We start from the raw sequence: 26,746 nt of genomic DNA on the forward strand, positions 1-26,746 counted from the left end.
AGTCTGGCTTACAGCAGAATTGCAGACAAGGATTTCCTAAATCATATAGGAAATTAATTTTCTCATGTTAGTAAACAAAATGCTTAGCAGAAAGGGAGATACCACCATGAATGTTTGAACCCTGGGTCATATAGTTTACTTAGAGTCTCTTCCAAGGTCCATCAGGGTATTGGGTTCAAAGTAAGGCAAAGGTTAGAATCCCAGTGTGGACTAGCAGTGTTTATTTGAGGTTGATGTAAAAACTTTGCTGGGACTTGCACAAGTTGTAAGAAAAGAGTTAGCGTCATTGACATTGTGGTGAAAGCTCAGCAAAAGCAGCCACCTTTGTAGCTGTAAACAGTCAAGGGCAGGGATTGAATGATAAGCATGAGTGAGGAAGCACAGGCTTTTGCAAAGTCTCCAAGGACATTTACAACAAGAGGAGCAAATACTCTACAGAAGTGACAAGAACAGAGCTCAACGACCACAAAGGGACTTAATCCCTCAACCTTCTGATCCGAAGTCCGACGCCTTTTCCATTAGGCCACGCGGTCTCATGCCTCTTTATGAAGAAAACATTTTCCACTGGAAACTGCCACCGCATAGGAAAAGACGCTCAAGGAGCACAAAGGATTTCATTTGTTAGAGCAGGCACATGACATTGCTGTCTAAGGTATTGCAGTGATCCAAAATGGCAGTTTGATGAGTGTTTTCAGAGAAAAAAAACATGCCTTGCAGTGTTCATGAAGTCTTCTAGGCTAAGTTTGTGGTTGTCTCTTCTCTGTTAAGTATAGTCATTGTGCCAGCTGCATGGGCACAAAGTACACCGCTTGTCAGGATGGCCGAGTGGTCTAAGGCGCCAGACTCAAGAGGCTTCTCTTCCCTTCTCATGGGCCTTCTGGTCTCCGAATGGAGGTGTGGGTTCAAATCCCACTTCTGACAGAGCTTTTTCACTTTGTCCATCATGGCACATTGGTCAGGCCTGCCAAAACAAGCTCTTGGGTCTTTTCATTTACTAGGCTCTTCAAAGGGCCTTCTCAACAGCAACCTCACATGGACTTTTGGAAAATCTCGCAGAAAAGGAACAAGGCCGACTTTTTTCTACAAGCTTTCTAACACACGTTTTACAAACTGACAAATTCCATCCCCTTTGGCACACCTACAGTCATATGGGTTAGCTCATCTTCTCTTCTAGTTCACTTCATCAGGATCAGAAGCTTTGGAGGCAATTTGTTTTGCTAAATCTTAAAAGGTTAGTGTACAGGTAAAGTGACAAATATGTAAGGAGACCGAACTCAGGAGATAGGTTTTGGCAATAACTTACAGGTCTTCCCTGTATGTTCTGACCTTTGGTGAAAGAGGTGGGGTTATTCCCTCTTCTGACAAGACTCATTTGTTGAAATTTCAACGGACCCTTCCTTGAAAAGAGTTCAGGTTGCAAGAAAACCAATTGCAGTGTTCCATTTGCGGTGTGGATCATATCTTTTCAGAGGAAATGACAGACATACTTTCCAAATTTCAGGCAAGAACTCTTCATATAAATTGGGAACCGAGGCAACCTTTTGAAATTGTTGAGCTTGCAACAAGAAGGAATCGCATCGTGCTACTTGACATGCTGTGTCTGCACCTTTGTAAAAGTCTGGCTTACAGCAGAATTGCAGACAAGGATTTCCTAAATCATATAGGAAATTAATTTTCTCATGTTAGTAAACAAAATGCTTAGCAGAAAGGGAGATGCCACCATGAATGTTTGAACCCTGGGTCATATAGTTTACTTAGAGTCTCTTCCAAGGTCCATCAGGGTATTGGGTTCAAAGTAAGGCAAAGGTTAGAATCCCAGTGTGGACTAGCAGTGTTTATTTGAGGTTGATGTAAAAACTTTGCTGGGACTTGCACAAGTTGTAAGAAAAGAGTTAGCGTCATTGACATTGTGGTGAAAGCTCAGCAAAAGCAGCCACCTTTGTAGCTGTAAACAGTCAAGGGCAGGGATTGAATGATAAGCATGAGTGAGGAAGCACAGGCTTTTGCAAAGTCTCCAAGGACATTTACAACAAGAGGAGCAAATACTCTACAGAAGTGACAAGAACAGAGCTCAACAACCACAAAGGGACTTAAACCCTCAACCTTCTGATCCGAAGTCCGACGCCTTATCCATTAGGCCACGCGGTCTCATGCCTCTTTATGAAGAAACCATTTTCCACTGGAAACAGCCACCGCATAGGAAAAGACGCTCAAGGAGCACAAAGGATTTCATTTGTTAGAGCAGGCACATGACATTGCTGTCTAAGGTATTGCAGTGATCCAAAATGGCAGTTTGATGAGTGTTTTCAGAGAAAAAAAACATGCCTTGCAGTGTTCATGAAGTCTTCTAGGCTAAGTTTGTGGTTGTCTCTTCTCTGTTAAGTATAGTCATTGTGCCAGCTGCATGGGCACAAAGTACACCGCTTGTCAGGATGGCCGAGTGGTCTAAGGCGCCAGACTCAAGAGGCTTCTCTTCCCTTCTCTTGGGCCTTCTGGTCTCCGAATGGAGGCGCGGGTTCAAATCCCACTTCTGACAGAGCTTTTCACTTTGTCCATCATGGCACATTGGTCAGGCCTGCCAAAACAAGCTCTTGGGTCTTTTCATTTACTAGGCTCTTCAAAGGGCCTTCTCAACAGCAACCTCACACGGACTTTTTGAAAATCTCGCAGAAAAGGAACAAGGCCGACTTTTTTTCTACAAGCTTTCTAACACACGTTTTACAAACTGACAAATTCCATCCCCTTTGGCACACCTACAGTCATATGGGTTAGCTCATCTTCTCTTCTAGTTCACTTCATCAGGATCAGAAGCTTTGGAGGCAATTTGTTTTGCTAAATCTTAAAAGGTTAGTGTACAGGTAAAGTGACAAATATGTAAGGAGACCGAACTCAGGAGATAGGTTTTGGCAATAACTTACAGGTCTTCCCTGTATGTTCTGACCTTTGGTGAAAGAGGTGGGGTTATTCCCTCTTCTGACAAGACTCATTTGTTGAAATTTCAACGGACCCTTCCTTGAAAAGAGTTCAGGTTGCAAGAAAACCAATTGCAGTGTTCCATTTGCGGTGTGGATCATATCTTTTCAGAGGAAATGACAGACATACTTTCCAAATTTCAGGCAAGAACTCTTCATATAAATTGGGAACCGAGGCAACCTTTTGAAATTGTTGAGCTTGCAACAAGAAGGAATCGCATCGTGCCACTTGACATGCTGTGTCTGCACCTTTGTAAAAGTCTGGCTTACAGCAGAATTGCAGACAAGGATTTCCTAAATCATATAGGAAATTAATTTTCTCATGTTAGTAAACAAAATGCTTAGCAGAAAGGGAGATGCCACCATGAATGTTTGAACCCTGGGTCATATAGTTTACTTAGAGTCTCTTCCAAGGTCCATGAGGGTATTGGGTTCAAAGTAAGGCAAAGGTTAGAATCCCAGTGTGGACTAGCAGTGTTTATTTGAGGTTGATGTAAAAACTTTGCTGGGACTTGCACAAGTTGTAAGAAAAGAGTTAGCGTCATTGACATTGTGGTGAAAGCTCAGCAAAAGCAGCCACCTTTGTAGCTGTAAACAGTCAAGGGCAGGGATTGAATGATAAGCATGAGTGAGGAAGCACAGGCTTTTGCAAAGTCTCCGAGGACATTTACAACAAGAGGAGCAAATACTCTACAGAAGTGACAAGAACAGAGCTCAACGACCACAAAAGGACTCGAACCCTCAATCTTCTGATCCGAAGTCAGACGCCTTATCCATTAGGCCACGCGGTCTCATGCCTCTTTATGAAGAAACCATTTTCCACTGGAAACAGCCACCGCATAGGAAAAGACGCTCAAGGAGCACAAAGGATTTCATTTGTTAGAGCAGGCACATGACATTGCTGTCTAAGGTATTGCAGTGATCCAAAATGGCAGTTTGATGAGTGTTTTCAGAGAAAAAAACATGCCTTGCAGTGTTCATGAAGTCTTCTAGGCTAAGTTTGTGGTTGTCTCTTCTCTGTTAAGTATAGTCATTGTGCCAGCTGCATAGGTACATAGTGCACCGCTTGTCAGGATGGCCGAATGGTCTAAGGCGCCAGACTCAAGAGGCTTCTCTTCCCTTCTCATGGGCCTTCTGGTCTCCGAATGGAGGCGTGGGTTCAAATCCCACTTCTGACAGAGCTTTTTCACTTTGTCCATCATGGCACATTGGTCAGGCCTGCCAAAACAAGCTCTTGGGTCTTTTCATTTACTAGGCTCTTCAAAGGGCCTTCTCAACAGAAACCTCACATGGACTTTTGGAAAATCTTGCAGAAAAGGAACAAGGCCGACTTTTTTCTACAAGCTTTCTAACACGCGTTTTACAAACTGACAAATTCCATCCCCTTTGGCACACCTACAGTCATATGGGTTAGCTCATCTTCTCTTCTAGTTCACTTCATCAGGATCAGAAGCTTTGGAGGCAATTTGTTTTGCTAAATCTTAAAAGGTTAGTGTACAGGTAAAGTGACAAATATGTAAGGAGACCGAACTCAGGAGATAGGTTTTGGCAATAACTTACAGGTCTTCCCTGTATGTTCTGACCTTTGGTGAAAGAGGTGGGGTTATTCCCTCTTCTGACAAGACTCATTTGTTGAAATTTCAACGGACCCTTCCTTGAAAAGAGTTCAGGTTGCAAGAAAACCAATTGCAGTGTTCCATTTGCGGTGTGGATCATATCTTTTCAGAGGAAATGACAGACATACTTTCCAAATTTCAGGCAAGAACTCTTCATATAAATTGGGAACCGAGGCAACCTTTTGAAATTGTTGAGCTTGCAACAAGAAGGAATCGCATCGTGCCACTTGACATGCTGTGTCTGCACCTTTGTAAAAGTCTGGCTTACAGCAGAATTGCAGACAAGGATTTCCTAAATCATATAGGAAATTAATTTTCTCATGTTACTAAACAAAATGCTTAGCAGAAAGGGAGATGCCACCATGAATGTTTGAACCCTGGGTCATATAGTTTACTTAGAGTCTCTTCCCAGGTCCATCAGGGTATTGGGTTCAAAGTAAGGCAAAGGTTAGAATCCCAGTGTGGACTAGCAGTGTTTATTTGAGGTTGATGTAAAAACTTTGCTGGGACTTGCACAAGTTGTAAGAAAAGAGTTAGCGTCATTGACATTGTGGTGAAAGCTCAGCAAAAGCAGCCACCTTTGTAGCTGTAAACAGTCAAGGGCAGGGATTGAATAATAAGCATGAGTGAGGAAGCACAGGCTTTTGCAAAGTCTCCGAGGACATTTACAACAAGAGGAGCAAATACTCTACAGAAGTGACAAGAACAGAGCTCAACAACCACGAAGGGACTCGAACCCTCAATCTTCTGATCCGAAGTCAGACGCTTTATCCATTAGGCCACGCGGTCTCATGCCTCTTTATGAAGAAACCATTTTCCACTGGAAACAGCCACCGCATAGGAAAAGACGCTCAAGGAGCACAAAGGATTTCATTTGTTAGAGCAGGCACATGACATTGCTGTCTAAGGTATTGTAGTGATCCAAAATGGCAGTTTGATGAGTGTTTTCAGAAAAATAAACATGCCTTGCAGTGTTCATGAAGTCTTCTAGGCTAAGTTTGTGGTTGTCTCTTCTCTGTTAAGTATAGTCATTGTGCCAGCTGCATGGGTACTTAGTACACCGCTTGTCAGGATGGCCGAGTGGTCTAAGGCACCAGACTCAAGAGGCTTCTCTTCCCTTTTCATGGGCCTTCTGGTCTCCGAATGGAGGCGTGGGTTCAAATCCCACTTCTGACAGAGCTTTTCACTTTGTCCATCATGGCACATTGGTCAGGCCTGCCAAAACAAGCTCTTGGGTCTTTTCATTTACTAGGCTCTTCAAAGGGCCTTCTCAACAGCAACCTCACATGGACTTTTGGAAAATCTCGCAGAAAAGGAACAAGGCCGACTTTTTTCTACAAGCTTTCTAACACACGTTTTACAAACTGACAAATTCCATCCCCTTTGGCACACCTACAGTCATATGGGTTAGCTCATCTTCTCTTCTAGTTCACTTCATCAGGATCAGAAGCTTTGGAGGCAATTTGTTTTGCTAAATCTTAAAAGGTTAGTGTACAGGTAAAGTGACAAATATGTAAGGAGACCGAACTCAGGAGATAGGTTTTGGCAATAACTTACAGGTCTTCCCTGTATGTTCTGACCTTTGGTGAAAGAGGTGGGGTTATTCCCTCTTCTGACAAGACTCATTTGTTGAAATTTCAACGGACCCTTCCTTGAAAAGAGTTCAGGTTGCAAGAAAACCAATTGCAGTGTTCCATTTGCGGTGTGGATCATATCTTTTCAGAGGAAATGACAGACATACTTTCCAAATTTCAGGCAAGAACTCTTCATATACATTGGGAACCGAGGCAACCTTTTGAAATTGTTGAGCTTGCAACAAGAAGGAATCGCATCGTGCCACTTGACATGCTGTGTCTGCACCTTTGTAAAAGTCTGGCTTACAGCAGAATTGCAGACAAGGATTTCCTAAATCATATAGGAAATTAATTTTCTCATGTTAGTAAACAAAATGCTTAGCAGAAAGGGAGTTGCCACCATGAATGTTTGAACCCTGGGTCATATAGTTTACTTAGAGTCTCTTCCAAGGTCCATGAGGGTATTGGGTTCAAAGTAAGGCAAAGGTTAGAATCCCAGTGTGGACTAGCAGTGTTTATTTGAGGTTGATGTAAAAACTTTGCTGGGACTTGCACAAGTTGTAAGAAAAGAGTTAGCATCATTGACATTGTGGTGAAAGCTCAGCAAAAGCAGCCACCTTTGTAGCTGTAAACAGTCAAGGGCAGGGATTGAATGATAAGCATGAGTGAGGAAGCACAGGCTTTTGCAAAGTCTCCGAGGACATTTACAACAAGAGGAGCAAATACTCTACAGAAGTGACAAGAACAGAAGGGACTCGAACCCTCAATCCTCTGATCCGAAGTCAGACGCCTTATCCATTAGGCCACGCGGTCTCATGCCTCTTTATGAAGAAACCATTTTCCACTGGAAACAGCCACCGCATAGGAAAAGACGCTCAAGGAGCACAAAGGATTTCATTTGTTAGAGCAGGCACATGACATTGCTGTCTAAGGTATTGCAGTGATCCAAAATGGCAGTTTGATGAGTGTTTTCAGAGAAAAAAACATGCCTTGCAGTGTTCATGAAGTCTTCTAGGCTAAGTTTGTGGTTGTCTCTTCTCTGTTAAGTATAGTCATTTTGCCAGCTGCATGGGTACATAGTACACCGCTTGGCAGGATGGCCGAGTGGTCTAAGGCGCCAGACTCAAGAGGCTTCTCTTCCCTTCTCATGGGCCTTCTGGTCTCCGAATGGTGGCGTGGGTTCAAATCCTACTTCTGACAGAGCTTTTTCACTTTGTCCATCATGGCACATTGGTCAGGCCTGCCAAAACAAGCTCTTGGGTCTTTTCATTTACTAGGCTCTTCAAAGGGCCTTCTCAACAGCAACCTCACATGGACTTTTGGAAAATCTCGCAGAAAAGGAACAAGGCCGACTTTTTTCTACAAGCTTTCTAACACACGTTTTACAAACTGACAAATTCCATCCCCTTTGGCACACCTACAGTCATATGGGTTAGCTCATCTTCTCTTCTAGTTCACTTCATCAGGATCAGAAGCTTTGGAGGCAATTTGTTTTGCTAAATCTTAAAAGGTTAGTGTACAGGTAAAGTGACAAATATGTAAGGAGACCGAACTCAGGAGATAGGTTTTGGCAATAACTTACAGGTCTTCCCTGTATGTTCTGACCTTTGGTGAAAGAGGTGGGGTTATTCCCTCTTCTGACAAGACTCATTTGTTGAAATTTCAACGGACCCTTCCTTGAAAAGAGTTCAGGTTGCAAGAAAACCAATTGCAGTGTTCCATTTGCGGTGTGGATCATATCTTTTCAGAGGAAATGACAGACATACTTTCCAAATTTCAGGCAAGAACTCTTCATATAAATTGGGAACCGAGGCAACCTTTTGAAATTGTTGAGCTTGCAACAAGAAGGAATCGCATCGTGCCACTTGACATGCTGTGTCTGCACCTTTGTAAAAGTCTGGCTTACAGCAGAATTGCAGACAAGGATTTCCTAAATCATATAGGAAATTAATTTTCTCATGTTAGTAAACAAAATGCTTAGCAGAAAGGGAGATGCCACCATGAATGTTTGAACCCTGGGTCATATAGTTTACTTAGAGTCTCTTCCAAGGTCCATGAGGGTATTGGGTTCAAAGTAAGGCAAAGGTTAGAATCCCAGTGTGGACTAGCAGTGTTTATTTGAGGTTGATGTAAAAACTTTGCTGGGACTTGCACAAGTTGTAAGAAAAGAGTTAGCGTCATTGACATTGTGGTGAAAGCTCAGCAAAAGCAGCCACCTTTGTAGCTGTAAACAGTCAAGGGCAGGGATTGAATGATAAGCATGAGTGAGGAAGCACAGGCTTTTGCAAAGTCTCCGAGGACATTTACAACAAGAGGAGCAAATACTCTACAGAAGTGACAAGAACAGAGCTCAACGACCACAAAAGGACTCGAACCCTCAATCTTCTGATCCGAAGTCAGACGCCTTATCCATTAGGCCACGCGGTCTCATGCCTCTTTATGAAGAAACCATTTTCCACTGGAAACAGCCACCGCATAGGAAAAGACGCTCAAGGAGCACAAAGGATTTCATTTGTTAGAGCAGGCACATGACATTGCTGTCTAAGGTATTGCAGTGATCCAAAATGGCAGTTTGATGAGTGTTTTCAGAGAAAAAAACATGCCTTGCAGTGTTCATGAAGTCTTCTAGGCTAAGTTTGTGGTTGTCTCTTCTCTGTTAAGTATAGTCATTGTGCCAGCTGCATAGGTACATAGTGCACCGCTTGTCAGGATGGCCGAATGGTCTAAGGCGCCAGACTCAAGAGGCTTCTCTTCCCTTCTCATGGGCCTTCTGGTCTCCGAATGGAGGCGTGGGTTCAAATCCCACTTCTGACAGAGCTTTTTCACTTTGTCCATCATGGCACATTGGTCAGGCCTGCCAAAACAAGCTCTTGGGTCTTTTCATTTACTAGGCTCTTCAAAGGGCCTTCTCAACAGAAACCTCACATGGACTTTTGGAAAATCTTGCAGAAAAGGAACAAGGCCGACTTTTTTCTACAAGCTTTCTAACACGCGTTTTACAAACTGACAAATTCCATCCCCTTTGGCACACCTACAGTCATATGGGTTAGCTCATCTTCTCTTCTAGTTCACTTCATCAGGATCAGAAGCTTTGGAGGCAATTTGTTTTGCTAAATCTTAAAAGGTTAGTGTACAGGTAAAGTGACAAATATGTAAGGAGACCGAACTCAGGAGATAGGTTTTGGCAATAACTTACAGGTCTTCCCTGTATGTTCTGACCTTTGGTGAAAGAGGTGGGGTTATTCCCTCTTCTGACAAGACTCATTTGTTGAAATTTCAACGGACCCTTCCTTGAAAAGAGTTCAGGTTGCAAGAAAACCAATTGCAGTGTTCCATTTGCGGTGTGGATCATATCTTTTCAGAGGAAATGACAGACATACTTTCCAAATTTCAGGCAAGAACTCTTCATATAAATTGGGAACCGAGGCAACCTTTTGAAATTGTTGAGCTTGCAACAAGAAGGAATCGCATCGTGCCACTTGACATGCTGTGTCTGCACCTTTGTAAAAGTCTGGCTTACAGCAGAATTGCAGACAAGGATTTCCTAAATCATATAGGAAATTAATTTTCTCATGTTAGTAAACAAAATGCTTAGCAGAAAGGGAGATGCCACCATGAATGTTTGAACCCTGGGTCATATAGTTTACTTAGAGTCTCTTCCCAGGTCTATCAGGGTATTGGGTTCAAAGTAAGGCAAAGGTTAGAATCCCAGTGTGGACTAGCAGTGTTTATTTGAGGTTGATGTAAAAACTTTGCTGGGACTTGCACAAGTTGTAAGAAAAGAGTTAGCGTCATCGACATTGTGGTGAAAGCTCAGCAAAAGCAGCCACCTTTGTAGCTGTAAACAGTCAAGGGCAGGGATTGAATGATAAGCATGAGTGAGGAAGCACAGGCTTTTGCAAAGTCTCCGAGGACATTTACAACAAGAGGAGCAAATACTCTACAGAAGTGACAAGAACAGAACTCAACGACCACGAAGGGACTCGAACCCTCAATCTTCTGATCCGAAGTCAGACGCCTTATCCATTAGGCCACGCGGTCTCATGCCTCTTTATGAAGAAACCATTTTCCACTGGAAACAGCCACCGCATAGGAAAAGACGCTCAAGGAGCACAAAGGATTTCATTTGTTAGAGCAGGCACATGACATTGCTGTCTAAGGTATTGCAGTGATCCAAAATGGCAGTTTGATGAGTGTTTTCAGAGAAAAAAACATGCCTTGCAGTGTTCATGAAGTCTTCTAGGTTAAGTTTGTGGTTGTCTCTTCTCTGTTAAGTATAGTCATTGTGCCAGCTGCATGGGTATATAGTACACCGCTTTTCAGGATGGCCGAGTGGTCTAAGGCGCCAGACTCAAGAGGCTTCTCTTCCCTTCTCATGGGTCTTCTGGTCTCCGATTGGAGGCGTGGGTTCAAATCCCACTTCTGACAGAGCTTTTTCACTTTGTCCATCATGGCACATTGGTCAGGCCTGCCAAAACAAGCTCTTGGGTCTTTTCATTTACTAGGCTCTTCAAAGGGCCTTCTCAACAGCAACCTCACATGGACTTTTGTTAAAATCTCGCAGAAAAGGAACAAGGCCGACTTTTTTCTACAAGCTTTCTAACACACGTTTTACAAACTGACAAATTCCATCCCCTTTGGCACACCTACAGTCATATGGGTTAGCTCATCTTCTCTTCTAGTTCACTTCATCAGGATCAGAAGCTTTGGAGGCAATTTGTTTTGCTAAATCTTAAAAGGTTAGTGTACAGGTAAAGTGACAAATATGTAAGGAGACCGAACTCAGGAGATAGGTTTTGGCAATAACTTACAGGTCTTCCCTGTATGTTCTGACCTTTGGTGAAAGAGGTGGGGTTATTCCCTCTTCTGACAAGACTCATTTGTTGAAATTTCAACGGACCCTTCCTTGAAAAGAGTTCAGGTTGCAAGAAAACCAATTGCAGTGTTCCATTTGCGGTGTGGATCATATCTTTTCAGAGGAAATGACAGACATACTTTCCAAATTTCAGGCAAGAACTCTTCATATAAATTGGGAACCGAGGCAACCTTTTGAAATTGTTGAGCTTGCAACAAGAAGGAATCGCATCGTGCCACTTGACATGCTGTGTCTGCACCTTTGTAAAAGTCTGGCTTACAGCAGAATTGCAGACAAGGATTTCCTAAATCATATAGGAAATTAATTTTCGCATGTTAGTAAACAAAATGCTTAGCAGAAAGGGAGATGCCACCATGAATGTTTGAACCCTGGGTCATATAGTTTACTTAGAGTCTCTTCCAAGGTCCATTAGGGTATTGGGTTCAAAGTAAGGCAAAGGTTAGAATCCCAGTGTGGACTAGCAGTGTTTATTTGAGGTTGATGTAAAAACTTTGCTGGGACTTGCACAAGTTGTAAGAAAAGAGTTAGCGTCATTGACATTGTGGTGAAAGCTCAGCAAAAGCAGCCACCTTTGTAGCTGTAAACAGTCAAGGGCAGGGATTGAATGATAAGCATGAGTGAGGAAGCACAGGCTTTTGCAAAGTCTCCGAGGACATTTACAACAAGAGGAGCAAATACTCTACAGAAGTGACAAGAACAGAACTCAACGACCACGAAGGGACTCGAACCCTCAATCTTCTGATCCGAAGTCAGACGCCTTACCCATTAGGCCACGCGGTCTCATGCCTCTTTATGAAGAAACCATTTTCCACTGGAAACAGCCACCGCATAGGAAAAGACGCTCAAGGAGCACAAAGGATTTCATTTGTTAGAGCAGGCACATGACATTGCTGTCTAAGGTATTGCAGTGATCCAAAATGGCAGTTTGATGAGTGTTTTCAGAGAAAAAAACATGCCTTGCAGTGTTCATGAAGTCTTCTAGGCTAAGTTTGTGGTTGTCTCTTCTCTGTTAAGTATAGTCATTGTGCCAGCTGCATGGGTGCATAGTACACCGCTTGTCAGGATGGCCGAGTGGTCTAAGGCGCCAGACTCAAGAGGCTTCTCTTCCCTTCTCATGGGCCTTCTGGTCTCCGAATGGAGGCGTGGGTTCAAATCCCACTTCTGACAGAGCTTTTTCACTTTGTCCATCATGGCACATTGGTCAGGCCTGCCAAAACAAGCTCTTTGCTCTTTTCATTTACTAGGCTCTTCAAAGGGCCTTCTCAACAGCAACCTCACATGGACTTTTGGAAAATCTTGCAGAAAAGGAACAAGGCCGACTTTTTTCTACAAGCTTTCTAACACACGTTTTACAAACTGACAAATTCCATCCCCTTTGGCACACCTACAGTCATATGGGTTAGCTCATCTTCTCTTCTAGTTCACTTCATCAGGATCAGAAGCTTTGGAGGCAATTTGTTTTGCTAAATCTTAAAAGGTTAGTGTACAGGTAAAGTGACAAATATGTAAGGAGACCGAACTCAGGAGATAGGTTTTGGCAATAACTTACAGGTCTTCCCTGTATGTTCTGACCTTTGGTGAAAGAGGTGGGGTTATTCCCTCTTCTGACAAGACTCATTTGTTGAAATTTCAACGGACCCTTCCTTGAAAAGAGTTCAGGTTGCAAGAAAACCAATTGCAGTGTTCCATTTGCGGTGTGGATCATATCTTTTCAGAGGAAATGACAGACATACTTTCCAAATTTCAGGCAAGAACTCTTCATATAAATTGGGAACCGAGGCAACCTTTTGAAATTGTTGAGCTTGCAACAAGAAGGAATCGCATCGTGCCACTTGACATGCTGTGTCTGCACCTTTGTAAAAGTCTGGCTTACAGCAGAATTGCAGACAAGGATTTCCTAAATCATATAGGAAATTAATTTTCTCATGTTAGTAAACAAAATGCTTAGCAGAAAGGGAGATGCCACCATGAATGTTTGAACCCTGGGTCATATAGTTTACTTAGAGTCTCTTGCAAGGTCCATCAGGGTATTGGGTTCAAAGTAAGGCAAAGGTTAGAATCCCAGTGTGGACTAGCAGTGTTTATTTGAGGTTGATGTAAAAACTTTGCTGGGACTTGCACAAGTTGTAAGAAAAGAGTTAGCGTCATTGACATTGTGGTGAAAGCTCAGCAAAAGCAGCCACCTTTGTAGCTGTAAACAGTCAAGGGCAGGGATTGAATGATAAGCATGAGTGAGGAAGCACAGGCTTTTTGCAAAGTCTCCGAGGACATTTACAACAAGAGGAGCAAATACTCTACAAAAGTGACAAGAACAGAGCTCAACGACCACAAAGGGACTCGAACCCTCAATCTTCTGATCCGAAGTCAGACACCTTATCCATTAGGCCACGCGGTCTCATGCCTCTTTATGAAGAAGACACCATTTTCCACTGGAAACAGCCACCGCATAGGAAAAGACGCTCAAGGAGCACAAAGGATTTCATTTGTTAGAGCAGGCACATGACATTGCTGTCTAAGGTATTGCAGTGATCCAAAATGGCAGTTTGATGAGTGTTTTCAGAGAATAAAACATGACTTGCAGTGTTCATGAAGTCTTCTAGGCTAAGTTTGTGGTTGTCTCTTCTCTGTTAAGTATAGTCATTGTGCCAGCTGCATGGGTACATAGTGCACCGCTTGTCAGGATGGCCGAGTGGTCTAAGGTGCCAGACTCAAGAGGCTTCTCTTCCCTTCTCATGGGCCTTCTGGTCTCCGAATGGAGGCGTGGGTTCAAATCCCACTTCTGACAGAGCTTTTTCACTTTGTCCATTATGGCACATTGGTCAGGCCTGCCAAAACAAGCTCTTGGGTCTTTTCATTTACTAGGCTCTTCAAAGGGCCTTCTCAACAGCAACCTCACATGGACTTTTGGAAAATCTCGCAGAAAAGGAACAAGGCCGACTTTTTTCTACAAGCTTTCTAACACACGTTTTACAAACTGACAAATTCCATCCCCTTTGGCACACCTACAGTCATATGGGTTAGCTCATCTTCTCTTCTAGTTCACTTCATCAGGATCAGAAGCTTTGGAGGCAATTTGTTTTGCTAAATCTTAAAAGGTTAGTGTACAGGTAAAGTGACAAATATGTAAGGAGACCGAACTCAGGAGATAGGTTTTGGCAATAACTTACAGGTCTTCCCTGTATGTTCTGACCTTTGGTGAAAGAGGTGGGGTTATTCCCTCTTCTGACAAAACTCATTTGTTGAAATTTCAACGGACCCTTCCTTGAAAAGAGTTCAGGTTGCAAGAAAACCAATTGCAGTGTTCCATTTGCGGTGTGGATCATATCTTTTCAGAGGAAATGACAGACATACTTTCCAAATTTCAGGCAAGAACTCTTCATATAAATTGGGAACCGAGGCAACCTTTTGAAATTGTTGAGCTTGCAACAAGAAGGAATCGCATCGTGCCACTTGACATGCTGTGTCTGCACCTTTGTAAAAGTCTGGCTTACAGCAGAATTGCAGACAAGGATTTCCTAAATCATATAGGAAATTAATTTTCGCATGTTAGTAAACAAAATGCTTAGCAGAAAGGGAGATCCACCATGAATGTTTGAACCCTGGGTCATATAGTTTACTTAGAGTCTCTTCCAAGGTCCATTAGGGTATTGGGTTCAAAGTAAGGCAAAGGTTAGAATCCCAGTGTGGACTAGCAGTGTTTATTTGAGGTTGATGTAAAAACTTTGCTGGGACTTGCACAAGTTGTAAGAAAAGAGTTAGCGTCATTGACATTGTGGTGAAAGCTCAGCAAAAGCAGCCACCTTTGTAGCTGTAAACAGTCAAGGGCAGGGATTGAATGATAAGCATGAGTGAGGAAGCACAGGCTTTTGCAAAGTCTCCGAGGACATTTACAACAAGAGGAGCAAATACTCTACAGAAGTGACAAGAACAGAACTCAACGACCACGAAGGGACTCGAACCCTCAATCTTCTGATCCGAAGTCAGACGCCTTATCCATTAGGCCACGCGGTCTCATGCCTCTTTATGAAGAAACCATTTTCCACTGGAAACAGCCACCGCATAGGAAAAGACGCTCAAGGAGCACAAAGGATTTCATTTGTTAGAGCAGGCACATGACATTGCTGTCTAAGGTATTGCAGTGATCCAAAATGGCAGTTTGATGAGTGTTTTCAGAGAAAAAAACATGCCTTGCAGTGTTCATGAAGTCTTCTAGGCTAAGTTTGTGGTTGTCTCTTCTCTGTTAAGTATAGTCATTGTGCCAGCTGCATGGGTGCATAGTACACCGCTTGTCAGGATGGCCGAGTGGTCTAAGGCGCCAGACTCAAGAGGCTTCTCTTCCCTTCTCATGGGCCTTCTGGTCTCCGAATGGAGGCGTGGGTTCAAATCCCACTTCTGACAGAGCTTTTTCACTTTGTCCATCATGGCACATTGGTCAGGCCTGCCAAAACAAGCTCTTTGCTCTTTTCATTTACTAGGCTCTTCAAAGGGCCTTCTCAACAGCAACCTCACATGGACTTTTGGAAAATCTCGCAGAAAAGGAACAAGGCCGACTTTTTTCTACAAGCTTTCTAACACACGTTTTACAAACTGACAAATTCCATCCCCTTTGGCACACCTACAGTCATATGGGTTAGCTCATCTTCTCTTCTAGTTCACTTCATCAGGATCAGAAGCTTTGGAGGCAATTTGTTTTGCTAAATCTTAAAAGGTTAGTGTACAGGTAAAGTGACAAATATGTAAGGAGACCGAACTCAGGAGATAGGTTTTGGCAATAACTTACAGGTCTTCCCTGTATGTTCTGACCTTTGGTGAAAGAGGTGGGGTTATTCCCTCTTCTGACAAGACTCATTTGTTGAAATTTCAACGGACCCTTCCTTGAAAAGAGTTCAGGTTGCAAGAAAACCAATTGCAGTGTTCCATTTGCGGTGTGGATCATATCTTTTCAGAGGAAATGACAGACATACTTTCCAAATTTCAGGCAAGAACTCTTCATATAAATTGGGAACCGAGGCAACCTTTTGAAATTGTTAAGCTTGCAACAAGAAGGAATCGCATCGTGCCACTTGACATGCTGTGTCTGCACCTTTGTAAAAGTCTGGCTTACAGCAGAATTGCAGACAAGGATTTCCTAAATCATATAGGAAATTAATTTTCTCATGTTAGTAAACAAAATGCTTAGCAGAAAGGGAGATGCCACCATGAATGTTTGAACCCTGGGTCATATAGTTTACTTAGAGTCTCTTGCAAGGTCCATCAGGGTATTGGGTTCAAAGTAAGGCAAAGGTTAGAATCCCAGTGTGGACTAGCAGTGTTTATTTGAGGTTGATGTAAAAACTTTGCTGGGACTTGCACAAGTTGTAAGAAAAGAGTTAGCGTCATTGACATTGTGGTGAAAGCTCAGCAAAAGCAGCCACCTTTGTAGCTGTAAACAGTCAAGGGCAGGGATTGAATGATAAGCATGAGTGAGGAAGCACAGGCTTTTTGCAAAGTCTCCGAGGACATTTACAACAAGAGGAGCAAATACTCTACAAAAGTGACAAGAACAGAGCTCAACGACCACAAAGGGACTCGAACCCTCAATCTTCTGATCCGAAGTCAGACACCTTATCCATTAGGCCACGCGGTCTCATGCCTCTTTATGAAGAAGACACCATTTTCCACTGGAAACAGCCACCGCATAGGAAAAGACGCTCAAGGAGCACAAAGGATTTCATTTGTTAGAGCAGGCACATGACATTGCTGTCTAAGGTATTGCAGTGATCCAAAATGGCAGTTTGATGAGTGTTTTCAGAGAATAAAACATGACTTGCAGTGTTCATGAAGTCTTCTAGGCTAAGTTTGTGGTTGTCTCTTCTCTGTTAAGTATAGTCATTGTGCCAGCTGCATGGGTACATAGTGCACCGCTTGTCAGGATGGCCGAGTGGTCTAAGGTGCCAGACTCAAGAGGCTTCTCTTCCCTTCTCATGGGCCTTCTGGTCTCCGAATGGAGGCGTGGGTTCAAATCCCACTTCTGACAGAGCTTTTTCACTTTGTCCATTATGGCACATTGGTCAGGCCTGCCAAAACAAGCTCTTGGGTCTTTTCATTTACTAGGCTCTTCAAAGGGCCTTCTCAACAGCAACCTCACATGGACTTTTGGAAAATCTCGCAGAAAAGGAACAAGGCCGACTTTTTTCTACAAGCTTTCTAACACACGTTTTACAAACTGACAAATTCCATCCCCTTTGGCACACCTACAGTCATATGGGTTAGCTCATCTTCTCTTCTAGTTCACTTCATCAGGATCAGAAGCTTTGGAGGCAATTTGTTTTGCTAAATCTTAAAAGGTTAGTGTACAGGTAAAGTGACAAATATGTAAGGAGACCGAACTCAGGAGATAGGTTTTGGCAATAACTTACAGGTCTTCCCTGTATGTTCTGACCTTTGGTGAAAGAGGTGGGGTTATTCCCTCTTCTGACAAGACTCATTTGTTGAAATTTCAACGGACCCTTCCTTGAAAAGAGTTCAGGTTGCAAGAAAACCAATTGCAGTGTTCCATTTGCGGTGTGGATCATATCTTTTCAGAGGAAATGACAGACATACTTTCCAAATTTCAGGCAAGAACTCTTCATATAAATTGGGAACCGAGGCAACCTTTTGAAATTGTTGAGCTTGCAACAAGAAGGAATCGCATCGTGCCACTTGACATGCTGTGTCTGCACCTTTGTAAAAGTCTGGCTTACAGCAGAATTGCAGACAAGGATTTCCTAAATCATATAGGAAATTAATTTTCTCATGTTAGTAAACAAAATGCTTAGCAGAAAGGGAGATGCCACCATCAATGTTTGAACCCTGGGTCATATAGTTTACTTAGAGTCTCTTCCAAGGTCCATTAGGGTATTGGGTTCAAAGTAAGGCAAAGGTTAGAATCCCAGTGTGGACTAGCAGTGTTTATTTGAGGTTGATGTAAAAACTTTGCTGGGACTTGCACAAGTTGTAAGAAAAGAGTTAGCGTCATTGACATTGTGGTGAAAGCTCAGCAAAAGCAGCCACCTTTGTAGCTGTAAACAGTCAAGGGCAGGGATTGAATGATAAGCATGAGTGAGGAAGCACAGGCTTTTGCAAAGTCTCCGAGGACATTTACAACAAGAGGAGCAAATACTCTACAGAAGTGACAAGAACAGAAGGGACTCAAACCCTCAATCTTCTGATCCGAAGTCAGACGCCTTATCTATTAGGCCACGCGGTCTCATGCCTCTTTATGAAGAAACCATTTTCCACTGGAAACAGCCACCGCATAGGAAAAGACGCTCAAGGAGCACAAAGGATTTCATTTGTTAGAGCAGGCACATGACATTGCTGTCTAAGGTATTGCAGTGATCCAAAATGGCAGTTTGATGAGTGTTTTCAGAGAAAAAAACATGCCTTGCAGTGTTCATGAAGTCTTCTAGGCTAAGTTTGTGGTTGTCTCTTCTCTGTTAAGTATAGTCATTGTGCCAGCTGCATGGGTACATAGTACACCGCTTGTCAGGATGGCCGAGTGTTCTAAGGCGCCAGACTCAAGAGGCTTCTCTTCCCTTCTCATGGGCCTTCTGGTCTCCGAATGGAGGCGTGGGTTCAAATCCCACTTCTGACAGAGCTTTTCACTTTGTCCATCATGGCACATTGGTCAGGCCTGCCAAAACAAGCTCTTGGGTCTTTTCATTTACTAGGCTCTTCAAAGGGCCTTCTCAACAGCAACCTCACATGGACTTTTGGAAAATCTCGCAGAAAAGGAACAAGGCCGACTTTTTTCTACAAGCTTTCTAACACACGTTTTACAAACTGACAAATTCCATCCCCTTTGGCACACCTACAGTCATATGGGTTAGCTCATCTTCTCTTCTAGTTCACTTCATCAGGATCAGAAGCTTTGGAGGCAATTTGTTTTGCTAAATCTTAAAAGGTTAGTGTACAGGTAAAGTGACAAATATGTAAGGAGACCGAACTCAGGAGATAGGTTTTGGCAATAACTTACAGGTCTTCCCTGTATGTTCTGACCTTTGGTGAAAGAGGTGGGGTTATTACCTCTTCTGACAAGACTCATTTGTTGAAATTTCAACGGACCCTTCCTTGAAAAGAGTTCAGGTTGCAAGAAAACCAATTGCAGTGTTCCATTTGCGGTGTGGATCATATCTTTTCAGAGGAAATGACAGACATACTTTCCAAATTTCAGGCAAGAACTCTTCATATAAATTGGGAACCGAGGCAACCTTTTGAAATTGTTGAGCTTGCAACAAGAAGGAATCGCATCGTGCCACTTGACATGCTGTGTCTGCACCTTTGTAAAAGTCTGGCTTACAGCAGAATTGCAGACAAGGATTTCCTAAATCATATTGGAAATTAATTTTCTCATGTTAGTAAACAAAATGCTTAGCAGAAAGGGAGTTGCCACCATGAATGTTTGAACCCTGGGTCATATAGTTTACTTAGAGTCTCTTCCAAGGTCCATGAGGGTATTGGGTTCAAAGTAAGGCAAAGGTTAGAATCCCAGTGTGGACTAGCAGTGTTTATTTGAGGTTGATGTAAAAACTTTGCTGGGACTTGCACAAGTTGTAAGAAAAGAGTTAGCGTCATTGACATTGTGGTGAAAGCTCAGCAAAAGCAGCCACCTTTGTAGCTGTAAACAGTCAAGGGCAGGGATTGAATGATAAGCATGAGTGAGGAAGCACAGGCTTTTGCAAAGTCTCCGAGGACATTTACAACAAGAGGAGCAAATACTCTACAGAAGTGACAAGAACAGAGCTCAACGACCACGAAGGGACTTGAACCCTCAATCTTCTGATCCGAAGTCAGAAGCCTTATCCATTAGGCCACGCGGTCTCATGCCTCTTTATGAAGAAACCATTTTCCACTGGAAACAGCCACCGCATAGGAAAAGACGCTCAAGGAGCACAAAGGATTTCATTTGTTAGAGCAGGCACATGACATTGCTGTCTAAGGTATTGCAGTGATCCAAAATGGCAGTTTGATGAGTGTTTTCAGAAAAAAAAAACATGCCTTGCAGTGTTCATGAAGTCTTCTAGGCTAAGTTTGTGGTTGTCTCTTCTCTGTTAAGTATAGTCATTGTGCCAGCTGCATGGGTACATAGTACACCGCTTGTCAGGATGGCCGAGTGGTCTAAGGCGCCAGACTCAAGAGGCTTCTCTTCCCTTCTCATGGGCCTTCTGGTCTCCGAATGGAGGCGTGGGTTCAAATCCCACTTCTGACAGAGCTTTTTCACTTTGTCCATCATGGCACATTGGTCAGGCCTGCCAAAACAAGCTCTTGGGTCTTTTCATTTACTAGGCTCTTCAAAGGGCCTTCTCAACAGCAACCTCACATGGACTTTTGGAAAATCTCGCAGAAAAGGAACAAGGCCGACTTTTTCTACAAGCTTTCTAACACACGTTTTACAAACTGACAAATTCCATCCCCTTTGGCACACCTACAGTCATATGGGTTAGCTCATCTTCTCTTCTAGTTCACTTCATCAGGATCAGAAGCTTTGGAGGCAATTTGTTTTGCTAAATCTTAAAAGGTTAGTGTACAGGTAAAGTGACAAATATGTAAGGAGACCGAACTCAGGAGATAGGTTTTGGCAATAACTTACAGGTCTTCCCTGTATGTTCTGACCTTTGGTGAAAGAGGTGGGGTTATTCCCTCTTCTGACAAGACTCATTTGTTGAAATTTCAACGGACCCTTCCTTGAAAAGAGTTCAGGTTGCAAGAAAACCAATTGCAGTGTTCCATTTGCGGTGTGGATCATATCTTTTCAGAGGAAATGACAGACATACTTTCCAAATTTCAGGCAAGAACTCTTCATATAAATTGGGAACCGAGGCAACCTTTTGAAATTGTTGAGCTTGCAACAAGAAGGAATCGCATCGTGCCACTTGACATGCTGTGTCTGCACCTTTGTAAAAGTCTGGCTTACAGCAGAATTGCAGACAAGGATTTCCTAAATCATATAGGAAATTAATTTTCTCATGTTAGTAAACAAAATGCTTAGCAGAAAGGGAGATCCACCATGAATGTTTGAACCCTGGGTTATATAGTTTACTTAGAGTCTCTTCCAAGGTCCATCAGGGTATTGGGTTCAAAGTAAGGCAAAGGTTAGAATCCCAGTGTGGACTAGCAGTGCTTATTTGAGGTTGATGTAAAAACTTTGCAGTTAGCGTCATTGACATTGTGGTGAAAGCTCAGCAAAAGCAGCCACCTTTGTAGCTGTAAACAGTCAAGGGCAGGGATTGAATGATAAGCATGAGTGAGGAAGCACAGGCTTTTGCAAAGTCTCCGAGGACATTTACAACAAGAGGAGCAAATACTCTACAGAAGTGACAAGAACAGAACTCAACGACCACGAAGGGACTCGAACCCTCAATCTTCTGATCCGAAGTCAGACGCCTTATCCATTAGGCCACGCGGTCTCATGCCTCTTTATGAAGAAACCATTTTCCACTGGAAACAGCCACCGCATAGGAAAAGACGCTCAAGGAGCACAAAGGATTTCATTTGTTAGAGCAGGCACATGACATTGCTGTCTAAGGTATTGCAGTGATCCAAAATGGCAGTTTGATGAGTGTTTTCAGAAAAAAAAACATGCCTTGCAGTGTTCATGAAGTCTTCTAGGCTAAGTTTGTGGTTGTCTCTTCTCTGTTAAGTATAGTCATTGTGCCAGCTGCATGGGTACATAGTACACCGCTTGTCAGGATGGCCGAGTGGTCTAAGGTGCCAGACTCAAGAGGCTTCTCTTCCCTTCTCATGGGCCTTCTGGTCTCTGAATGGAGGCGTGGGTTCAAATCCCACTTCTGACAGAGCTTTTTCACTTTGTCCATCATGGCACATTGGTCAGGCCTGCCAAAACAAGCTCTTGGGTCTTTTCATTTACTAGGCTCTTCAAAGGGCCTTCTCAACAGCAACCTCACATGGAGTTTTGGAAAATCTCGCAGAAAAGGAACAAGGCCGACTTTTTTCTACAAGCTTTCTAACACACGTTTTACAAACTGACAAATTCCATCCCCTTTGGCACACCTACAGTCATATGGGTTAGCTCATCTTCTCTTCTAGTTCACTTCATCAGGATCAGAAGCTTTGGAGGCAATTTGTTTTGCTAAATCTTAAAAGGTTAGTGTACAGGTAAAGTGACAAATATGTAAGGAGACCGAACTCAGGAGATAGGTTTTGGCAATAACTTACAGGTCTTCCCTGTATGTTCTGACCTTTGGTGAAAGAGGTGGGGTTATTCCCTCTTCTGACAAAACTCATTTGTTGAAATTTCAACGGACCCTTCCTTGAAAAGAGTTCAGGTTGCAAGAAAACCAATTGCAGTGTTCCATTTGCGGTGTGGATCATATCTTTTCAGAGGAAATGACAGACATACTTTCCAAATTTCAGGCAAGAACTCTTCATATAAATTGGGAACCGAGGCAACCTTTTGAAATTGTTGAGCTTGCAACAAGAAGGAATCGCATCGTGCCACTTGACATGCTGTGTCTGCACCTTTGTAAAAGTCTGGCTTACAGCAGAATTGCAGACAAGGATTTCCTAAATCATATAGGAAATTAATTTTCGCATGTTAGTAAACAAAATGCTTAGCAGAAAGGGAGATGCCACCATGAATGTTTGAACCCTGGGTCATATAGTTTACTTAGAGTCTCTTCCAAGGTCCATTAGGGTATTGGGTTCAAAGTAAGGCAAAGGTTAGAATCCCAGTGTGGACTAGCAGTGTTTATTTGAGGTTGATGTAAAAACTTTGCTGGGACTTGCACAAGTTGTAAGAAAAGAGTTAGCGTCATTGACATTGTGGTGAAAGCTCAGCAAAAGCAGCCACCTTTGTAGCTGTAAACAGTCAAGGGCAGGGATTGAATGATAAGCATGAGTGAGGAAGCACAGGCTTTTGCAAAGTCTCCGAGGACATTTACAACAAGAGGAGCAAATACTCTACAGAAGTGACAAGAACAGAACTCAACGACCACGAAGGGACTCGAACCCTCAATCTTCTGATCCGAAGTCAGACGCCTTATCCATTAGGCCACGCGGTCTCATGCCTCTTTATGAAGAAACCATTTTCCACTGGAAACAGCCACCGCATAGGAAAAGACGCTCAAGGAGCACAAAGGATTTCATTTGTTAGAGCAGGCACATGACATTGCTGTCTAAGGTATTGCAGTGATCCAAAATGGCAGTTTGATGAGTGTTTTCAGAGAAAAAAACATGCCTTGCAGTGTTCATGAAGTCTTCTAGGCTAAGTTTGTGGTTGTCTCTTCTCTGTTAAGTATAGTCATTGTGCCAGCTGCATGGGTACATAGTACACCGCTTGTCAGGATGGCCGAGTGTTCTAAGGCGCCAGACTCAAGAGGCTTCTCTTCCCTTCTCATGGGCCTTCTGGTCTCCGAATGGAGGCGTGGGTTCAAATCCCACTTCTGACAGAGCTTTTTCACTTTGTCCATCATGGCACATTGGTCAGGCCTGCCAAAACAAGCTCTTTGCTCTTTTCATTTACTAGGCTCTTCAAAGGGCCTTCTCAACAGCAACCTCACATGGACTTTTGGAAAATCTCGCAGAAAAGGAACAAGGCCGACTTTTTTCTACAAGCTTTCTAACACACGTTTTACAAACTGACAAATTCCATCCCCTTTGGCACACCTACAGTCATATGGGTTAGCTCATCTTCTCTTCTAGTTCACTTCATCAGGATCAGAAGCTTTGGAGGCAATTTGTTTTGCTAAATCTTAAAAGGTTAGTGTACAGGTAAAGTGACAAATATGTAAGGAGACCGAACTCAGGAGATAGGTTTTGGCAATAACTTACAGGTCTTCCCTGTATGTTCTGACCTTTGGTGAAAGAGGTGGGGTTATTACCTCTTCTGACAAGACTCATTTGTTGAAATTTCAACGGACCCTTCCTTGAAAAGAGTTCAGGTTGCAAGAAAACCAATTGCAGTGTTCCATTTGCGGTGTGGATCATATCTTTTCAGAGGAAATGACAGACATACTTTCCAAATTTCAGGCAAGAACTCTTCATATAAATTGGGAACCGAGGCAACCTTTTGAAATTGTTGAGCTTGCAACAAGAAGGAATCGCATCGTGCCACTTGACATGCTGTGTCTGCACCTTTGTAAAAGTCTGGCTTACAGCAGAATTGCAGACAAGGATTTCCTAAATCATATAGGAAATTAATTTTCTCATGTTAGTAAACAAAATGCTTAGCAGAAAGGGAGATGCCACCATGAATGTTTGAACCCTGGGTCATATAGTTTACTTAGAGTCTCTTGCAAGGTCCATCAGGGTATTGGGTTCAAAGTAAGGCAAAGGTTAGAATCCCAGTGTGGACTAGCAGTGTTTATTTGAGGTTGATGTAAAAACTTTGCTGGGACTTGCACAAGTTGTAAGAAAAGAGTTAGCGTCATTGACATTGTGGTGAAAGCTCAGCAAAAGCAGCCACCTTTGTAGCTGTAAACAGTCAAGGGCAGGGATTGAATGATAAGCATGAGTGAGGAAGCACAGGCTTTTTGCAAAGTCTCCGAGGACATTTACAACAAGAGGAGCAAATACTCTACAAAAGTGACAAGAACAGAGCTCAACGACCACAAAGGGACTCGAACCCTCAATCTTCTGATCCGAAGTCAGACACCTTATCCATTAGGCCACGCGGTCTCATGCCTCTTTATGAAGAAGACACCATTTTCCACTGGAAACAGCCACCGCATAGGAAAAGACGCTCAAGGAGCACAAAGGATTTCATTTGTTAGAGCAGGCACATGACATTGCTGTCTAAGGTATTGCAGTGATCCAAAATGGCAGTTTGATGAGTGTTTTCAGAGAATAAAACATGACTTGCAGTGTTCATGAAGTCTTCTAGGCTAAGTTTGTGGTTGTCTCTTCTCTGTTAAGTATAGTCATTGTGCCAGCTGCATGGGTACATAGTGCACCGCTTGTCAGGATGGCCGAGTGGTCTAAGGTGCCAGACTCAAGAGGCTTCTCTTCCCTTCTCATGGGCCTTCTGGTCTCCGAATGGAGGCGTGGGTTCAAATCCCACTTCTGACAGAGCTTTTTCACTTTGTCCATTATGGCACATTGGTCAGGCCTGCCAAAACAAGCTCTTGGGTCTTTTCATTTACTAGGCTCTTCAAAGGGCCTTCTCAACAGCAACCTCACATGGACTTTTGGAAAATCTCGCAGAAAAGGAACAAGGCCGACTTTTTTCTACAAGCTTTCTAACACACGTTTTACAAACTGACAAATTCCATCCCCTTTGGCACACCTACAGTCATATGGGTTAGCTCATCTTCTCTTCTAGTTCACTTCATCAGGATCAGAAGCTTTGGAGGCAATTTGTTTTGCTAAATCTTAAAAGGTTAGTGTACAGGTAAAGTGACAAATATGTAAGGAGACCGAACTCAGGAGATAGGTTTTGGCAATAACTTACAGGTCTTCCCTGTATGTTCTGACCTTTGGTGAAAGAGGTGGGGTTATTACCTCTTCTGACAAGACTCATTTGTTGAAATTTCAACGGACCCTTCCTTGAAAAGAGTTCAGGTTGCAAGAAAACCAATTGCAGTGTTCCATTTGCGGTGTGGATCATATCTTTTCAGAGGAAATGACAGACATACTTTCCAAATTTCAGGCAAGAACTCTTCATATAAATTGGGAACCGAGGCAACCTTTTGAAATTGTTGAGCTTGCAACAAGAAGGAATCGCATCGTGCCACTTGACATGCTGTGTCTGCACCTTTGTAAAAGTCTGGCTTACAGCAGAATTGCAGACAAGGATTTCCTAAATCATATAGGAAATTAATTTTCTCATGTTAGTAAACAAAATGCTTAGCAGAAAGGGAGATTCCACCATGAATGTTTGAACCCTGGGTCATATAGTTTACTTAGAGTCTCTTCCAAGGTCCATCAGGGTATTGGGTTTAAAGTAAGGCAAAGGTTAGAATCCCAGTGTGGACTAGCAGTGTTTATTTGAGGTTGATGTAAAAACTTTGCTGGGACTTGCACAAGTTGTAAGAAAAGAGTTAGCGTCATTGACATTGTGGTGAAAGCTCAGCAAAAGCAGCCACCTTTGTAGCTGTAAACAGTCAAGGGCAGGGATTGAATGATAAGCATGAGTGAGGAAGCACAGGCTTTTTGCAAAGTCTCCGAGGACATTTACAACAAGAGGAGCAAATACTCTACAAAAGTGACAAGAACAGAGCTCAACGACCACAAAGGGACTCGAACCCTCAATCTTCTGATCCGAAGTCAGACACCTTATCCATTAGGCCACGCGGTCTCATGCCTCTTTATGAAGAAGACACCATTTTCCACTGGAAACAGCCACCGCATAGGAAAAGACGCTCAAGGAGCACAAAGGATTTCATTTGTTAGAGCAGGCACATGACATTGCTGTCTAAGGTATTGCAGTGATCCAAAATGGCAGTTTGATGAGTGTTTTCAGAGAATAAAACATGACTTGCAGTGTTCATGAAGTCTTCTAGGCTAAGTTTGTGGTTGTCTCTTCTCTGTTAAGTATAGTCATTGTGCCAGCTGCATGGGTACATAGTGCACCGCTTGTCAGGATGGCCGAGTGGTCTAAGGTGCCAGACTCAAGAGGCTTCTCTTCCCTTCTCATGGGCCTTCTGGTCTCCGAATGGAGGCGTGGGTTCAAATCCCACTTCTGACAGAGCTTTTTCACTTTGTCCATTATGGCACATTGGTCAGGCCTGC

General features: G+C 43.0%; 30 non-coding genes across 30 annotated transcripts; 17 read left to right on the forward strand and 13 right to left on the reverse strand.

The window, feature by feature from the left end:
- Window positions 1–811: 811 nt before the first annotated feature.
- Window positions 812–921, forward strand: TRNAL-CAA (transfer RNA leucine (anticodon CAA)). The gene is made up of 2 exons: window positions 812–849; window positions 876–921. It is a non-coding gene; the product is annotated as a tRNA-Leu (tRNA).
- A 1,505-nt stretch (window positions 922–2,426) lies between these two features.
- On the forward strand, window positions 2,427–2,536 carry TRNAL-CAA (transfer RNA leucine (anticodon CAA)). Its single transcript has 2 exons — window positions 2,427–2,464; window positions 2,491–2,536. It is a non-coding gene; the product is annotated as a tRNA-Leu (tRNA).
- Window positions 2,537–3,690: 1,154 nt separating this feature from the next.
- On the reverse strand, window positions 3,691–3,763 carry TRNAR-UCG (transfer RNA arginine (anticodon UCG)). The gene has a single exon. It is a non-coding gene; the product is annotated as a tRNA-Arg (tRNA).
- Window positions 3,764–4,040: 277 nt separating this feature from the next.
- TRNAL-CAA (transfer RNA leucine (anticodon CAA)) lies at window positions 4,041–4,150 on the forward strand. Its single transcript has 2 exons — window positions 4,041–4,078; window positions 4,105–4,150. It is a non-coding gene; the product is annotated as a tRNA-Leu (tRNA).
- A 1,154-nt stretch (window positions 4,151–5,304) lies between these two features.
- TRNAR-UCG (transfer RNA arginine (anticodon UCG)) lies at window positions 5,305–5,377 on the reverse strand. Its single transcript has one exon. It is a non-coding gene; the product is annotated as a tRNA-Arg (tRNA).
- Window positions 5,378–5,654: 277 nt separating this feature from the next.
- On the forward strand, window positions 5,655–5,764 carry TRNAL-CAA (transfer RNA leucine (anticodon CAA)). Its single transcript has 2 exons — window positions 5,655–5,692; window positions 5,719–5,764. It is a non-coding gene; the product is annotated as a tRNA-Leu (tRNA).
- A 1,488-nt stretch (window positions 5,765–7,252) lies between these two features.
- Window positions 7,253–7,362, forward strand: TRNAL-CAA (transfer RNA leucine (anticodon CAA)). Its single transcript has 2 exons — window positions 7,253–7,290; window positions 7,317–7,362. It is a non-coding gene; the product is annotated as a tRNA-Leu (tRNA).
- Window positions 7,363–8,516: 1,154 nt separating this feature from the next.
- Window positions 8,517–8,589, reverse strand: TRNAR-UCG (transfer RNA arginine (anticodon UCG)). Its single transcript has one exon. It is a non-coding gene; the product is annotated as a tRNA-Arg (tRNA).
- Window positions 8,590–8,866: 277 nt separating this feature from the next.
- TRNAL-CAA (transfer RNA leucine (anticodon CAA)) lies at window positions 8,867–8,976 on the forward strand. Its single transcript has 2 exons — window positions 8,867–8,904; window positions 8,931–8,976. It is a non-coding gene; the product is annotated as a tRNA-Leu (tRNA).
- A 1,154-nt stretch (window positions 8,977–10,130) lies between these two features.
- Window positions 10,131–10,203, reverse strand: TRNAR-UCG (transfer RNA arginine (anticodon UCG)). Its single transcript has one exon. It is a non-coding gene; the product is annotated as a tRNA-Arg (tRNA).
- Window positions 10,204–10,480: 277 nt separating this feature from the next.
- On the forward strand, window positions 10,481–10,590 carry TRNAL-CAA (transfer RNA leucine (anticodon CAA)). The gene is made up of 2 exons: window positions 10,481–10,518; window positions 10,545–10,590. It is a non-coding gene; the product is annotated as a tRNA-Leu (tRNA).
- Window positions 10,591–11,745: 1,155 nt separating this feature from the next.
- Window positions 11,746–11,818, reverse strand: TRNAR-UCG (transfer RNA arginine (anticodon UCG)). Its single transcript has one exon. It is a non-coding gene; the product is annotated as a tRNA-Arg (tRNA).
- A 277-nt stretch (window positions 11,819–12,095) lies between these two features.
- On the forward strand, window positions 12,096–12,205 carry TRNAL-CAA (transfer RNA leucine (anticodon CAA)). The gene is made up of 2 exons: window positions 12,096–12,133; window positions 12,160–12,205. It is a non-coding gene; the product is annotated as a tRNA-Leu (tRNA).
- A 1,155-nt stretch (window positions 12,206–13,360) lies between these two features.
- On the reverse strand, window positions 13,361–13,433 carry TRNAR-UCG (transfer RNA arginine (anticodon UCG)). The gene has a single exon. It is a non-coding gene; the product is annotated as a tRNA-Arg (tRNA).
- A 280-nt stretch (window positions 13,434–13,713) lies between these two features.
- TRNAL-CAA (transfer RNA leucine (anticodon CAA)) lies at window positions 13,714–13,823 on the forward strand. The gene is made up of 2 exons: window positions 13,714–13,751; window positions 13,778–13,823. It is a non-coding gene; the product is annotated as a tRNA-Leu (tRNA).
- A 1,153-nt stretch (window positions 13,824–14,976) lies between these two features.
- Window positions 14,977–15,049, reverse strand: TRNAR-UCG (transfer RNA arginine (anticodon UCG)). Its single transcript has one exon. It is a non-coding gene; the product is annotated as a tRNA-Arg (tRNA).
- A 277-nt stretch (window positions 15,050–15,326) lies between these two features.
- On the forward strand, window positions 15,327–15,436 carry TRNAL-CAA (transfer RNA leucine (anticodon CAA)). The gene is made up of 2 exons: window positions 15,327–15,364; window positions 15,391–15,436. It is a non-coding gene; the product is annotated as a tRNA-Leu (tRNA).
- A 1,155-nt stretch (window positions 15,437–16,591) lies between these two features.
- Window positions 16,592–16,664, reverse strand: TRNAR-UCG (transfer RNA arginine (anticodon UCG)). Its single transcript has one exon. It is a non-coding gene; the product is annotated as a tRNA-Arg (tRNA).
- A 280-nt stretch (window positions 16,665–16,944) lies between these two features.
- On the forward strand, window positions 16,945–17,054 carry TRNAL-CAA (transfer RNA leucine (anticodon CAA)). Its single transcript has 2 exons — window positions 16,945–16,982; window positions 17,009–17,054. It is a non-coding gene; the product is annotated as a tRNA-Leu (tRNA).
- Window positions 17,055–18,543: 1,489 nt separating this feature from the next.
- Window positions 18,544–18,653, forward strand: TRNAL-CAA (transfer RNA leucine (anticodon CAA)). The gene is made up of 2 exons: window positions 18,544–18,581; window positions 18,608–18,653. It is a non-coding gene; the product is annotated as a tRNA-Leu (tRNA).
- Window positions 18,654–19,806: 1,153 nt separating this feature from the next.
- On the reverse strand, window positions 19,807–19,879 carry TRNAR-UCG (transfer RNA arginine (anticodon UCG)). Its single transcript has one exon. It is a non-coding gene; the product is annotated as a tRNA-Arg (tRNA).
- A 278-nt stretch (window positions 19,880–20,157) lies between these two features.
- On the forward strand, window positions 20,158–20,267 carry TRNAL-CAA (transfer RNA leucine (anticodon CAA)). Its single transcript has 2 exons — window positions 20,158–20,195; window positions 20,222–20,267. It is a non-coding gene; the product is annotated as a tRNA-Leu (tRNA).
- A 1,125-nt stretch (window positions 20,268–21,392) lies between these two features.
- Window positions 21,393–21,465, reverse strand: TRNAR-UCG (transfer RNA arginine (anticodon UCG)). The gene has a single exon. It is a non-coding gene; the product is annotated as a tRNA-Arg (tRNA).
- Window positions 21,466–21,742: 277 nt separating this feature from the next.
- Window positions 21,743–21,852, forward strand: TRNAL-CAA (transfer RNA leucine (anticodon CAA)). Its single transcript has 2 exons — window positions 21,743–21,780; window positions 21,807–21,852. It is a non-coding gene; the product is annotated as a tRNA-Leu (tRNA).
- A 1,154-nt stretch (window positions 21,853–23,006) lies between these two features.
- Window positions 23,007–23,079, reverse strand: TRNAR-UCG (transfer RNA arginine (anticodon UCG)). Its single transcript has one exon. It is a non-coding gene; the product is annotated as a tRNA-Arg (tRNA).
- Window positions 23,080–23,356: 277 nt separating this feature from the next.
- On the forward strand, window positions 23,357–23,466 carry TRNAL-CAA (transfer RNA leucine (anticodon CAA)). The gene is made up of 2 exons: window positions 23,357–23,394; window positions 23,421–23,466. It is a non-coding gene; the product is annotated as a tRNA-Leu (tRNA).
- Window positions 23,467–24,621: 1,155 nt separating this feature from the next.
- On the reverse strand, window positions 24,622–24,694 carry TRNAR-UCG (transfer RNA arginine (anticodon UCG)). The gene has a single exon. It is a non-coding gene; the product is annotated as a tRNA-Arg (tRNA).
- Window positions 24,695–24,974: 280 nt separating this feature from the next.
- Window positions 24,975–25,084, forward strand: TRNAL-CAA (transfer RNA leucine (anticodon CAA)). Its single transcript has 2 exons — window positions 24,975–25,012; window positions 25,039–25,084. It is a non-coding gene; the product is annotated as a tRNA-Leu (tRNA).
- Window positions 25,085–26,239: 1,155 nt separating this feature from the next.
- TRNAR-UCG (transfer RNA arginine (anticodon UCG)) lies at window positions 26,240–26,312 on the reverse strand. The gene has a single exon. It is a non-coding gene; the product is annotated as a tRNA-Arg (tRNA).
- A 280-nt stretch (window positions 26,313–26,592) lies between these two features.
- TRNAL-CAA (transfer RNA leucine (anticodon CAA)) lies at window positions 26,593–26,702 on the forward strand. Its single transcript has 2 exons — window positions 26,593–26,630; window positions 26,657–26,702. It is a non-coding gene; the product is annotated as a tRNA-Leu (tRNA).
- The last annotated feature ends 44 nt before the right edge of the window (window positions 26,703–26,746 follow it).

This window comes from Hyperolius riggenbachi, chromosome 8, assembly GCF_040937935.1.
Source record: "Hyperolius riggenbachi isolate aHypRig1 chromosome 8, aHypRig1.pri, whole genome shotgun sequence".
NCBI lineage: Eukaryota > Metazoa > Chordata > Amphibia > Anura > Hyperoliidae > Hyperolius > Hyperolius riggenbachi.